We start from the raw sequence: 15,651 nt of genomic DNA on the forward strand, positions 1-15,651 counted from the left end.
TTTTTGTAAATTCAAAAATGCCATGTTCATATTTTTCAGTTTATCCTCTGACTGATCTATTTTATTTGTCTTTGTTTACTTGTTCAGTACCTTCCATATGGAAATGTGCTCAGATTATTCCACTTTTTAAAAGTGGTGACACATCTGATTTGAATAACTACCATCCAAATTCTATTATTTGTACTGTAGCAAAGGTTTTTGAGAAAACAATTTTCAATCAAATATCAAATTATATTAATCAGTTTAATATTTCATCTTTATTTCAGTCTGGTTTTAGACCCAATTTCTCCACCACCACGGCTTTAATGAAATTCACTAATGATATGTTTATTTCTTTTGATAAATGTCAACCTACTGGTGCAATCTTTATTGATCTCTCTAATGCATTTGTTATGGTGGACTATTACCTTCTTCTTCATAAGTTACACTCTATAGGCTTCGATCAAAACTCTCTTTTTGGTTTAATTCTTATCTTCATAACAGACGACAATATGTTTCATTTCAAGGTTCGAATTTGGTTTATCTGGTTGTTAATAAGGGTGTTCCCCAAGGATCAACACTTGGCCCTTTGCTTTTCTATTTATTTATTAATGTAATTGTAACATTGTTTGTAAGTCGGGAAGAAAGAGGCGGGAACCGGGGAACATTCAAATAAAACTTTAATAATAAAATAAACACAAAACAGCGCGACAGCCCCTCAAACAACCTATTTAAGCAGATTAGTCTCAAATATAATTCACGCAAAAAACACGATTCACACATGCGTAGACAATTTCACATGCATGAAACCTAATTCACGTATACACAAAAAAAAAATTACGTGCGTGAAAAAAAAAAAATATATTCACAAAAAACAATTCACATGCGCAAAATAAAATTATATATTCATAAAATACATTTCACAAATGCAAAACACAATACGTAGATATACAACTGTGCACAAAAACCTGCTTTAGAATGTTTAAAATGTACGAGTGTCTGAATGTACAAATCGTCATTTACTACGAATCCACTCGGATTTGTGTGTGTGTGTGTTTTTGAGACTTTCCTGGCAGAGCTCTCTTCCCACGTGGGTCTGTCGTACTCTTTAGCCAATCAGATGCGAGCTTACCATTCAACCAATCATATCATAAGCCACTGAGAGTGCATTCAAGGAGAGTAGTTTTGCACATGTTCAGATGAAGTCACAATAATGGCAGAAGCTTCCTTTGTTTGAGTCTGCGCGTCAGAACACGGAAGTGCTAAAAATCGCTAAAAATGGGCTTCACTTGTCTCAACTGAGTTCCAATTGGGTCGCTGTGTCCATTTCTTTTACTGTCTATGGGATTACTGATGTAAAGGCTTAATTTCCGTTCTACTTAATCCATATTGCGCAAAAGGTGCGCAGAATCGTGCTCCACTCTCAGTGGCTTATGATATGATTGGTTGAATGGTAAGCTTGGTTGAATGGTAAGCTCAAATTATATTTGAGACTAATCTGCTTCCATACAACCAATTTTCGAAGCATGGAAATGTCGCCACAATAACAGACCGGTATGTAAAACTCTCAGACATATTTTAAAGATTCTATGCTGCGAACTTTAAATATTTCACATACTTTTGAAAACCCAGCGTTTAGTTGATCCTGATTATCGCTCGTTGTCACAGTTACATGATAGACATAATGTAAACATGATGGCTTTCTTCTTTAGGTGAGGGGGTTTGGCATCACAGCATCATTGTTTCCAGGCGGAACATTAAAGAACGCGACACACACATTTGCGGAAATCCTGTAGAATTCAACCAATCCGATGACGACTTCGACACTCCTGAAGTGTTTCCACTTTTGTGTCCCATATGCATCAGATGTTTAGCCAACGGTCCGTGGTCATGACATCTGAGGCTGAGACTAGGTCGCTCCTATCTAAAGTTGACCTTTTTAAATATCTTGGTCTTTGACTCGATCCTGAATTGTCCTTTAAGCATCACATTGATTCTATTAATACAGGGTTCCCACACCTTGATTAACTTCAAATTCAAGGACCTTTCAAGGACATTCCAGGTCAAATACCCTCAAATTCTAGGACTTGATGTGGGAACACATTTCAAGTGAGAGCGAGGTTACATTGTGTTATCTTGTAAGATACATTGTTACAGTTTTCATGTCTCAAATACAACTATGCAAAAAAGTTTTCTTTTATTTATTTATTTATTTATTTATTTATTTATTTGCATTTATTTTTGGCCATGACAGAGATCTGATATTCTATTTGTTGTTTTTCTGATTTGCATAAAACTGAAGAATATTCAGTACATCCTATACTGTATTCTAAAAGTATCTGATATTAACTTTTGCATGGATTTTATTGTAAAGAGTTTAGGCTCATGTAACCAGAAGTTTTAAGATATATGAATATGCTCTTAAGTTTTTCTTGCCTCATGGGTTTATATTATATTAACAAGCAAAGTAATTCAACATTAATTTCACGGTGTGTCGGTGAAACGTTGAGGTACCACTGTAGTAGTTTTGTGCATGCATGAACGTCATATAAGGTGACCACATTTTAGTTTTCCAAAAAGAGGACAGTGGGTGTGGGCTGGGCTGGGGTGTGGTTGGTTGGTGGTTAAAGTAGTGTGAAAATATGTCATTTCCATACCTAAAATAATTTTTTTTACAGTTACGCATATTTTATTGTTATGCATATTGATCATAAACACAGCTAAAAAGCTTTAAAAGGCGCTCTAAAACAAAAACTCACACATCATTGACATAAATTTTTTAGATCCAATCCAAAAAGAGGACATGTCCGGGAAAAAGAGGAAATATGGTCACTCTAACATCATGGAAACTAACAAAACACAAGTACCCCACGTGGGAAACTTAATGAAATGCGTAAATTCGTGTAACTAATGTAAATCAAGCAAGCTAGTATGCACAGGCCTAAGTGTTGGGGAAATAACACATTAGCGGACCAGATAGAATAATATGTTTTTTTTTTCATATAAAACTTCTTGCACAAAATAAATTCAAGCACTTTCAAGGACCTGTGTCAATGTATGCTTATTTTCAAAAACTTTCCAGGGCCTTGAACATTTTTGTTCAGATTCACAACTTTCAAGGACCCGTGGGAACCCTGTTAATAAAAAATCATATGGGTGTCTGAGTTCTCTTTATGGTTCAATTAATTGCTTTTCAATTCAAGTAAAGAAAATATTAATATCTTTTTTTAAATCTCTAATCTCTATTATTAACTATGCAGATATTAAGCAAAACAATTCTGATACCAACTTAAAACCTTCTAAACATTGCTCACAATTCTTTATGTAGGTTTGTTTTGAGATGTCCTTATAGAAGTCATCATTGTATGTTGTATGAAGCTCTTGACTGGCTCCAACCTAAATCCTGAAGGCAATATCAATGGCTTCAGTTTCTTTTCAAATGTATTTTAATTGTCCCTCTTATTTGTTTCCATCTATATCTTCTTTCCCCCTTCGGCATATGCAGTATCCATATTTTCTTGTTCCTACACTGTAAAACCCGGTAAGTTCAGAATACTCAAAATTTTTGTGGACACTGATTACCTCAAATAATTAAATTAAGCAACTCAAATTTTTAAAGTTAACATTACTTATAAATAACAGTTAAATCAAACTAAAAAGCTTAAATTTGTTTTTGCTTAATATTTAAGTGCAGTGTACTTAAAATTATTGTTTATCATTCGTAATGTTTTTTCATTTGCCAATTATTTTGATGCAGTGGTGCTTTATTAAATACAAATATTAACTCAAAAAATACACTTAAGTATAAAAAACACACACACACACACACACACACACACTGTGGCTATAAAATTGAGGATTTTTTATTCTAGACCGCATGAACTATGTATTTCTGAATTTCAAACACTGGAAGGTCATCTCATCACAACTGCATTGCTTGCAGGACTTGTAGTGGTTTCGTTGTCCATGATAACAAAATCAGCAGGAGAGGTGTTTGTGTCAGTGATGTCTGGCTCGCCCAATTCCTCCTGGAATAAGCACAGAGGGTAAAACTTTAACTTCAGAGACTAAAAGTAGACATTTCTATTTACTGCTAATAGAGTGGGGGAACAATAACATGAGAACTCAGAAGAGTAATTCGCCGTGGGTTCCTTCTAGATTTTCCTGTAGGGTTTTATAATGGGGTTTTTCAATTAAAATAAAGCCTGTGGTAAATATAACTTGACGATACTTTTACGTTTTGTTGCACAACATAAATTATACACATTGTAGGAAATCCGGTTAATAATATGGAAGAGCAATTTTCTGATCAATTCCCTACTGGACCAATTTCTATAGGGAACAGAGACTGTGACGCAAATAAAATACATATTGACTTGGTGATCTCATCATTAACGGACTGCAAGTGGAAGAAAGCCGAAAAGTCAAAAAGCAAGCGAAAGTGGAAGAGGCGTCACCGGACAAAGAAGAAACCTGGAATACCAGAATATGAATTTCAAGTTAAGAAATGTAATAAAGCTGATGCAAAAACAGAAAACTTTGAATAAGAGAATAATGAAACTGATAAGAGAAATGGCTGAATATAATAGGATTAATCTTGAGCTGCAAGCATTAACAAGTGACTTCGAGTCATTAAAACTTCAAGCTCCAGCTCTAAAATGATAGAAGTTTAAGATGTATGTTTTGATCAAACCTTCTGTTTTCCATTTCTATAAGTATTAATTTTTTGAGGTTTAAGTTGCAATGTGCTTTGTTTTTTTAGATGTTGGAGAGGAAGGCCATGCATCTCACAATAAACTTGTGTATACAAGTGTGAATTTTGTGGTTGAGACGATGTATAATTATAACTACGCTTTAGAGGTGTTATGGATATTTTTATGAGAAGTTGCATGCTTTACTAATACACCCTTAGAATTCTTCTATTTGTACTTTTGACACTCTGTATTAAGTGTGATAAACGTCATGCACTCTGTCTGTATATGAATATAGGAGACTACCAAATAAGGAGAGATGCAAATTTTATGCAAGGCTATAAAAGGCCAAGGAGCGCTTTGTGCGGGGCCGCACTCCGATGGTGAAGACTTACTCGCTGTTATTTTCATTTTTTATTACTTATGAGTTATTGTCTACTAATAAAGCAAAGTAAGTCTCTGAGTAATTTATTTACGAGTAACATATTATTCTGGAACTGAATATTCCTTTCGAGCCTCAAGAAGTCTGAACTCAGCTGAGCAGATTTGAGTGCGATCTCAGAGGTAAGGGCAAATGACTTGCAGCTGTTGATGAGAATGTGGAATGTGCATTAGATGTTAAATGGATTTCCCTCGGGATAAAAACATAACATCATCCATACCCATAATACAAATTTTGAAGCAGTTATGTTAATTTTTTTAAAACGTATGTTTTTAATAAGAAGGTTTAGGCTGTGAGTGTGTGCCGTTTAAATTGTAAAAAAATTCTTAGAAGTATCGTCAAGTTATGTTTACCACAGGCTTTATTTTATTCATAAATTGAAAAACCCCATAGGAAAACCTCAAAGGAACCCGTGGCGAATTACACTTCCTAGTTCTGACGTCATAGTTTCCTCACTCTATTTCAGATCTATTAATCTATTAACTTAATACTTACATTTCATGTCCCGAAGAACAGTTCTCCTCACACATGTACACTTGGAGAGCATGAAGGGCTCGTTTCAGGTTGACATCATGTAAACAAAAAATAAAAATAAACATGTTAAACAAGCAGGCCAACTTTATTTTATATACAGTGAAGACCGTGATGGAGGTAGTTAGTGTTCATGAATTTGCACTCACCTGAAGATCAAACATTTAGAATGTCATGCAACATCTGTGAAATCTTGCTGGTGTGTGCCACTTTCTCTGATATGATGAAACTCAGCACAAACCTAGAAAACATGCACAATAAGTGTATAACCAACAATGGATGTAGAAAAGTAAAAGCCGATACTGTATTCTGTTATGTGATGACACATCACACAACTTGCTCATCAACTGAATAGAAGTTACCTTAAGTGTTACGGCTCACTCTTTCGATTCAGCATCCAGCTCAGCCTGCAATTAAAGAAAGTTTGTAAAGGTCTACTACAAATTCAGTGGTGGTGTACGCAGCCCAAACGCAACATAAAACAATCCCCATCATGGGAAGCACTTCAGACTGGGGAATCAGTTTCTGCACAGGAGGAGTTGAGCGCACTGGTTTAGGGATACCAGCTGCTCTTACTGATGCCAGTCTGGGATACTGGGATACTGAAGATCTGACCTCCAGGCTCTGGGTGCAACAGACAAGACGTAATGAGACGCTGGAAGTTCAGCTGAGACGTGGCGAGACGCTGGAAGTTCAGCTGAGACGTGACGAGACTCTGGAAGTTCAGCTGAGACGTGACTGGACTCAGGAAGTTCAGCCGTCACTTGACTGGACTCAGGAAGCTCAGCGGTGACTTGACTGGACTCAGGAAGATTAATGGTAAATTGACTTGACTCGTGAAGATCAGCGGTGACTTGACTTGACTCGTGAAGGTCAGCGGTGACTTGACTTTACTCGTGTAGATCAGTGGTGACCTGATTTGACTTGTGAAGATCAGTGATGACATGGCCTGACTCATGAATGGCAGCAGTGACATGACTGAGCATTGCCGTGGCTGCCATTTTGTGAACAGGATCTGCTGCTGCCACCATTTTGTGCATGTAAACTGGTGCGTCCACCATTACAGGCACAGACACGGTGTTGTGTTCCTCTTCCGCAAAACCCACAGTGAACAAAGAGCCAGCAGACAGCAAAGCATAGTCAGTAAAGTCCCTTAGACGACAATTAAACTTCCCCTCAGGTAACCTTGATTTTATGGGCTCATTTAGTCCGAAACGAAAAATGTCTTTTAGTACGATCTCATTAAAAGGTACCTTAAAAGACAGACCGCAAAACTGAGTGACATATTCCTCAATGGACAAACTCCCTTATTGCAGGTCAAGCAGCTGCTCGAATGGGTCCATACATGGCCAGGGTCCCTTAGAAAAGCAGCGGGATCCTTGTGTGGCCGAGTATTCTGTAACGGGGCTGACGAGTTATGAGACGTGCGGATCCATGTGCAAGCTTTTATTAGACAGAGACGTGGTCATAACAGGCATGGGTCAAACACTGGCAAACAGGTATATAGAGGGAAAGACACAAGAACAATCCTAGGGCAAGCGTGGGTCTTCGATGAGCTAACAATATCCAGAGGGGTAGACAAGAGAGGTAGTCCAATATCCAGAGCAAAGGGTCATAACACGAGTTACGGGGCAAGGCAAGAAAAAGATCAAACCACGAAAACTAGAAACTGAGACAAGACTATGAAAACAAGGAACTGAAACAAGACTAAGAAAACTAGAAACTAACATGTACAGTCGTGGCCAAAAGTTTTGAGAATTACATAAATATTAGTTTTCAAAAAGTTTGCTGCTAAACTGCTTTTAGATCTTTGTTTCAGTTGTTTCTGTGATGTACTGAAATATAATTACAAGCACTTCATACGTTTCAAAGGCTTTTATCGACAATTACATGACATTTATGCAAAGAGTCAGTATTTGCAGTGTTGGCCCTTCTATTTCAGGACCTCTGCAATTTGACTGGGCATGCTCTCAATCAACTTCTGGGTCAAATCCTGACTGATAGCAACCCATTCTTTCATAATAACTTCTTGGAGTTTGTCAGAATTAGTGGGTTTTTGTTTGTCCACCCGCCTCTTGAGGATTGACCACAAGTTCTCAATGGGATTAAGATCTGGGGAGTTTCCAGGCCATGGACGCAAAATTTCAACATTCTGGTCCCCGAGCCACTTAGTTATCACTTTTGCCTTATGGCACGGTGCTCCATTGTGCTGGAAAATGCATTGTTCTTCACCAAACTGTTGTTGGGTTGTTGGAAGAAGTTGCTGTTGGAGGGGGTGTTTTGGTACGATTCTTTATTCATGGCTGTGTTTTTGGGCAGAATTGTGAGTGAGCCCACTCCCTTGGATGAGAAGCAACCCCACACATGAATGATGTCAGGATGCTTTACTGTTGGCATGACACAGGACTGATGGTAGCGCTCACCTTTTCTTCTCCGGACAAGCCTTTTTCTAGATGCCCCAAACAATCGGAAAGGGGCTTCATCGGAGAATATGACTTTGTCCCAGTCCTTAGCAGTCCATTCACTATACTTTCTGCAGAAGATCAATCTGTCCCTGATGTTTTTTTTGGAGAGAAGTGGCCTTCTTTGCTGCCCTTCTTGACAGCAGGCCATCTTCCAAAAGTCTTCGCCTCACTGTGTGTGCAGATGCGCTCACACCTGCCTGCTGCCATTCCTGAGCAAGCTCTGCACTGGTGGCACTCCGATCCCGCAGCTGAATCCTCTTTAGGAGACGATCCTGGCGCTTGCTGGACTTTCTTGGACGCCCTGAAGCCTTCTTTACAAGAATTGAACCTCTTTCCTTGAAGTTCTTGATGAACCTATAAATTGTTGATTTAGGTGCAATCTTAGTAGCCACAATATCCTTGCCTGTGAAGACATTTTATGCAACGCAATGATGGCTACACGCGTTTCTTTGCAGGTCACCATGGTTAACAATGGAAGAACAATGATTTCAAGCATCACCCTCCTTTAAACATGTCAAGTCTGCCATTCTAACCCAATCAGCCTGACATAATGATCTCCAGCCTTGTGCTCGTCAACATTCTCACCTGAGTTAACAAGATGATTACTGAAATGATCTCAGCAGGTCCTTTAATGACAGCAATGAAATGCAGTGGAAAGGTTTTTTTGGGATTAAGTAATTAATTTTCATGGCAAAGAAGGACTATGCAATTCATCTGATCACTCTTCATAACATTCTGGAGTATATGCAAATTGCTATTATAAAAACTTAAGCAGCAACTTTTCCAATTTCCAATATTTATGTAATTCTCAAAACTTTTGGCCACGACTGTATTGCAGCTATCGCTAGGAGAGGGATATGTGCAGAACAATACTGAGACCAGACAGAAAACAAACACGGACGGCTTGGTAAGTAGCTAACACTAGGAGAGTGCTAAACGCTAAACATAGTGATAGTTAACAGGTGAATGTGATTGGTGCAATGGAGCATGGGAAATGTAGTCCAGGGTGTACTGTGTAGAGTGAGAGTCTGTGTTGTGGATGATGACCTCTGGTGGTGAATTAACAGAAGTTCAGTGACTGGATCATGACAGTCCCATTGAGATTAAAAGAAATCTCTTCTTCCAATGGATTCCTGGCCATATATGTCCTGGCTCTCTCTCTCTCTCTCTCTCTCTCTCTCTCTCTCTCTCTCTCTCTATATATATATATATATATATATATATATATATATGAAGAGTTTATTTGCAGAAACCGATAACTAAGGAATCATGCTTTTTCATTGTGCATTGCAGTGAATCTCAATTACATTGCAGTTGGGTTATTTTGATTAAGCTAAAAATAACAGTTATCTAACACAATAAAAACATGTTAACATAATAAAAACATGATTAAAAAAACTGAGTCAATATCTCAGCAGCAAGCGCGTGAGACATCACCTTCTTGCTTGCTTTATGGCGGATCGCAGACTTATAAGTCCATTACCGCCACCTATCTCTCAAATGGACTATTGACACTATCTAAAATCTCAATTAGGAGTGTCAATTGTCCATTTGAGAGATAGGTGGCAGTAATGCACTTATAAGTCTGCAACCCGCCATTAAGCAACAAAAAGAAGGTGATGTCTCACGTGCTTGATGCTGAGAAGTGCGTTCACAAGAGTTCTAACAGTTTGGAAATTGCGTGAATTAGAGGTAAAAAAAAACAACAATATAAATACTGTTCAGTTTCTTGCACAGACCGATGATTTTGTGTCTTTACACTTCAATGTTTGTCACGAGCCGCAGGGTTTAATTTGGAGTTTTCTGTGCATGTTTTTTTTTTTTCTCTCTCATAGATTCTGTAACCATTTGCCAGACATTACACGACTGAGAGACTGCAACGCCTGAAGCTAAAAATCATAATTTGTGTTCTACTGAAGGAACAAAGTCACCTACAGCTTTGATGCGCTGGGGGTAAGCAGATAAACATCAAATTTTAATTTTTGGGTGAACTATCGCTTTAATTGAAGTGTTTTTAATCTTTAAAAGTTAGTAGTACTGTTCGGGTTTACAGTGTAGAATCTTCACTGAAGTTGGCCGTAGGTCATTTCAATATAAAGATCCTTTTGATTGAACAATCTCCCTTCTTTTCTTAGATAAATTACATAATTTCGTCTCTTCAAGGTAAATTTATTATCTCACTTGAAAATAACTTGCTTTTGTTTTTAAATTTAGGTTTAGAATCTTTATCACTATTACAACTTTATTATTATTTCTATTATTTTCTATTATATTTTGAGAAATTACTTATATTTATTATTTATTTATCAATTTATTTATTTATATTTTAGGGTGCTTGCATATTTGGATTTTCATGCTTGTATGAAATGTATGTTTTCTTGTATGTATATGTTTTTTTTTTGTTTAATATAGTTGTAGACTATGATTAGGGGAGTGAGCTGTTCCCTTTAATAAAATTCAAATTCAAATTCAAAATTCCCCAGATGAAGTTCCCATGGAAATAAATTTTTCGCCCCTTTGCAGCCCTAGTAGAAGCTCATGCAAATGTCAACACAATGTTAAATGTCTCTGACATCCTTATCCTTAAAAAACATAAACAAAATTACAAAACCACTTTCCATTAGATTCCTGCATCTATACATCACCATCAGAAGACAAAATTCATAAAAGCACAAGACTGACTGCAGAGGAACCAGTGTCCAGCGAGGAGCATCTCAGTTGAGCACAAAAACGAAAAAGAAAAACCATCAAGATCATTTAGTACACTTACAGTAGAACAAGAAGAAATGAACATACAAATACCAACACCAGCAGTAGCAGTGACTGGGGTCTCCGTTCAGCCTGCTGTATCATTTGTTCAGCCCGCTGTAAGGGTTGTTCAGCCCACTGTATCATTGGTTCAGCCCACTGTAAGGGTTGTTCAGCCCACTGTATCATTGGTTCAGCCCGCTGTAAGGGTTGTTCAGCCAACTGTATCATTGGTTCAGCCCGCTGTAAGGGTTGTTCAGCCCACTGTATCATTGGTTCGGCCCGCTGTAACGGTTGTTCAGCCCACTGTATCATTGGTTCGGCCCGCTGTAACGGTTGTTCAGCCCACTGTACCGTTGGTTCAGCCCACTGTGGTCATGAGTCCAATGTCAGTGCTACATAAGTCTTCATTCTGGTAGGACTTTTTCTGCTTCATATCTGTGTATCTCATTCAAACAATCCCATAAATCAAGCAATTCAGCTGTCCACTGTTGCATGAAAGAATTACAAGATTTATTGAATTGGCAACATGCATTTGGTCTAAAAGCCTGATACAATTTTATATGTTTATTAAGTTTCTTTTCCGACTATATATATACAGTGGTTAAAATAAGTATTGAGCACATCACCATTTTTCTCAGTAAATATATTTCCAAAGTTGCTGTTGACTTGAAATTTTCACCAGATGTAAGTATATGCAAAGAACAAATAATTTCTGAAATTGTCGTGTGTAATAAAATGGGATGACCCTAGAGAAAAAGTATTGAACACATGAAGAAAGGGAGGTGCAAAAAGGCATGGAAAGCCAAATCTATCAGTAATTAGAAAACAATACTGTCAATCCCTTGTCAATGGAAATTAATATTAGCTGGTTTAGTCCCAACACCTACTGTACAGTACCAGGATGAAGAAGATGATACACGGGTGGACATTTCAGCAAGACAATGATCCCAAAAACAGCCAAGAAAACTCTCAATTGGTTTCAGAAAAAGAAAATTAAGCTGCTAGAATGGCCAGCCAATCACCTGACTTGAATCCAATAGAAAAGAAGAACTACAGATCAGAGTTCATAGAAGAGGCCCACAGAACCTTCAAGATTTGAAGACTGTGGAAGAATGGGCCAAAATCACACCTGAGCAATGCATGTGACTAGTTTCTCCATACAGGAGGCGTCTTGAAGCTGTCATTACCAACAAAGGCTTTTGTATGACATATTACATTTCAGTAGTTTAATACTTTTTCCTTGTGTCATTCCATTTTATTACACATTACTTATTTTATTTATTTATTTATTTATTTATTTATTTTTTTTTCATTTCGGTCCCACTTTATATTGTGTCCCTAATTCCTGTGTACTTACATAGTAACTAAATGTGTATGTAGTGTGTAACCACAGTGTAGGTACACATTAGTACATAGTATCTACAGCGATGGGTAGGTATAGGGGTGAAATAGGATCCAGGGGGTGGAGATGGGTAGGTTTAGGGATATGTAAAGTGGGAGGAGTTGGATTTTGAGTAGGAGTTGGTGCACCACTGTAATACCAGTGTACTTACATGGTAACTCCTCATGAACTGTCCACAATATAAAGTGTAACATTCTGGACACCAACCACAATTTCTATGTAAAGCCTAACTTACTGTCCGCTGCTGTGTAACATCAGAGTAATTACATGATAAATCTAATATAAAGTGTAACACTTTCGTTACACATTTGTACTTTCATTACCAAAAAGTGTTGTTACCAATGTCCTGTTGCACATTTGTACTTACACATACCATTCAGTGGGTTGTTACATATGTGTAGTTACACAAACATTAGAGCTGTAGATACTATGTACCAATCTGTACTTACACTGTGGTTACATATTATGTACACATTTAGTTACTATGTAAGTACACAGGTATTAGGGACACAATATAAAGTGGGACCACTTGGGTTTTTATCGACATCTGGTGAAAATTTCATGCCAACAGCACGTTTAGAAATATATTTACTTATTTTACCCGCCATATATATATATACACACACACACATATTTACATAAACCTTGCAGAATCTACAAAATGTTAATTATTTTACCAACATAAGAGGGATCATACAAAATGCATGTTATTGTTTATTTAGTACTGACCTGAATAAGACATTTCACATAAAAGATGTTTACATACATTCCACTACAGAAAATAATAGTTGAATTTATAAAAATGGCCCCATTCAAAAGTGTACATATACTTGATTCTTAATACTCTGTTGTTACCTGAATGATCCACAGCTTTTTTTTTTTTTTTTTTTGGTGATAGTTGTTCATGAGTCCCTTGTTGGTCCTGAACAGTTAAACTGCTTGCTGTTCTTCAGAAAAATCCTTCAGCTCCCACAAATTCTGTGGTTTTACAGTATTTTTGAGATCTGAGGACAGCTAAGGGACTCATATGCAACTATAAAAGAAGGTTCAAACATTCACTGATGCTCCAGAAGGAAAAAACATGCATTAAGAGACTTAAGACACTTTAACACAATTTCACACTTAAATCATGTAAAATGTATTGAAAATTATATTTTCTTAACTGGATGTTTCATAAAATGACCTACCAAATATAAGTCAAATTGGATGATAAAAGATTTTGTTAAATTTCATTTACTTTTATTACATTTAACTTGCTAAATATTACAATTGAGAGCTGTTTGATTTCTTTAACATTTCATTTTTGCATTGGGCTATAATTACATGGAATGAAATCTATTAAACCAGCTTCTGGATAGGAGGATTTTTCTCCAGGGTTTTTTCAAAATCACTTTAATATGCTTGACATTTGTGTTTTCACAGACTCGAGATGCTAACTTGTCTGGACAGCGAGAGTTAGCGATGAGCAGCTCCAGAGTGGCATTTATCCTGAACAATTTGGCTCTCGGTATCGGCCTCACAGTCATAACAGTGGTCATTATCATTAAATTAGTTCCTTGAACAACATCGTTGAACAGATGTTTTATTCTGCAAATGCATCTATTCATACTGTAAATGACACTGTCAACTCAAATCAATGATTTTTTGGAAGAAATTAAAAATATTTTCCAGACCCTCTGAAGGGAATGATCTAATGTACGCTTATGTTTTATTTCTTTTTGTATGTAATGCTGGCAGACTGATATGTTTGATTAGCAGAAATTAAATGCTTTACTGCTTTTCTTTACTGCTAACATCTAAAGACTCATCTTTTTCGCCAGCACCAACTAATACTAGCACTTACCTTTTCTTTTCTTGTCTATCCTATTCTTTGAAAAAAAAAAAAAAAAAAACCTTGCTATGAGTTCTGTGCTAGACTAACTGAGACTTGTCATGGCACTTGTATACTGTTGTTGTTCTCTCGTTGGTCTTATTGGTTCTATTGTTCTCAATTATAAGTCGCTTTGGATAAAAGCATCTGCTAAATGATTAAATGTATGTAAATGTTTTCACTTAAAGCCGATTTAAAATGTTATTTTTTTTTTTTTTTGGTAAATTACACATTAAAATACAGCATTGCACTAAATACATTAATCGTTCTGGTCATCTGTAGAGGATTTCTCACTGGAGGAACATTTTCATAGTTCCTAGAACTAGAACTATTGGCGGAAAAATTCTCACTTTTTGGCGTGTTAGAACTGCAGGAACTAGGAACTTATTGTTCTAGGATCTCCGTTTGGGGGAATTAAATAGGGGTTATGTGCAACGGACTTCTGCATTCTGTTAAATAGGTCTCACCACTTCTGGTTCAAGTATTTTGCATATGCTTCATTAAATATGAAGTTGTTTTACTCAAGATTCCTTCAAAAGTAGATACAAATAAAAAAAATTTTATGCAGTTATTTAAAGACCACATGTCATTGTTACCCATAAGGAAGGTGACACCAGTGACAGTAACACCAGTGACAATTTTCATGAAAAATGCATTTTACTAAATGGCTGCTGCAAGGTATGAAACCACATGTTGTTATTCATGGTGTACTCACTAAATTAAGTAGTTTAATCCATTTGTATTCCATTTTAATTAATTTTTATTTTATTTTTTTACAATTCCCTAAAAACCAAGTAAATCATACCAGTGACTTCAACTAAAAGGTTAATATAAAATGGACTTATAAAATAATAATAAAATCTGTTGATATTCTCCTTGATTCCTTTAACTCAAAAGTTAAGAATGTTATTGATGATATTGCTCCAATAATAGTCAGTAAGAAAACAAACAGACAGAAATCAGTTTGGAGAAGATCAAAAGCAGTTCAGACTATGAAAAGACAATGCAGAAAAACCGAGCGGATGTGGCGGAAGACGAAACTTGAAATTCACTATAGCATCTATAAAGACAGCCTTCATGCCTTTAATGTGAAACTAGCTACAGCTAGACAGAATTTCTTTTCAAACCTTATAAACAGTAACTTAAACAACACTCGTACTCTTTTTGCCACTGTTGAGAGACTGACAAACCCCCCAAGTCAGATTCCCAGTGAAATGCTCTCAGACAGTAAATGCAATGAGTTTGCTTCCTTCTTTTCTGAGAAGATCATCAATATCGGGAAGGAGATTAGCACATCCTCAAGTAATGGAGAGGTCAGACAGATTTGGCCGCAATATCAAAAAGATACTATGTCTATTTTTGAAGCAATTGATAGCAAAATTTTGGAAGAAATAGTGTAGGACCTAAAATCGTCAACCTGCTATCTTGACACACTTCCCACATCTTTTTTAAAAAGTGTGCTTAACTGTTAAGAAGCAGATCTCTTAGAAGTGGTGAACACCTCACTTCTTTCTGGGACA

At 36.7% G+C, this 15,651-nt stretch overlaps 2 long non-coding RNA genes across 2 annotated transcripts; one reads left to right on the forward strand and one right to left on the reverse strand.

Annotated features, from left to right (window-relative positions):
- Nucleotides 1-3,872: 3,872 nt before the first annotated feature.
- On the reverse strand, nt 3,873-7,019 carry LOC122138953. The gene is made up of 3 exons (XR_006155933.1): nt 6,006-7,019; nt 5,608-5,884; nt 3,873-4,007 (listed from the first exon to the last, which is right to left on the reverse strand). It is a non-coding gene; the product is annotated as an uncharacterized LOC122138953 (long non-coding RNA).
- LOC109057251 lies at nt 4,920-14,289 on the forward strand. Its single transcript, XR_006155932.1, has 4 exons — nt 4,920-5,234; nt 9,944-10,061; nt 10,733-11,271; nt 13,684-14,289. It is a non-coding gene; the product is annotated as an uncharacterized LOC109057251 (long non-coding RNA).
- Nucleotides 14,290-15,651: the final 1,362 nt, after the last annotated feature.

The sequence above is a fragment of the Cyprinus carpio genome, chromosome B11 (assembly GCF_018340385.1).
Source record: "Cyprinus carpio isolate SPL01 chromosome B11, ASM1834038v1, whole genome shotgun sequence".
NCBI lineage: Eukaryota > Metazoa > Chordata > Actinopteri > Cypriniformes > Cyprinidae > Cyprinus > Cyprinus carpio.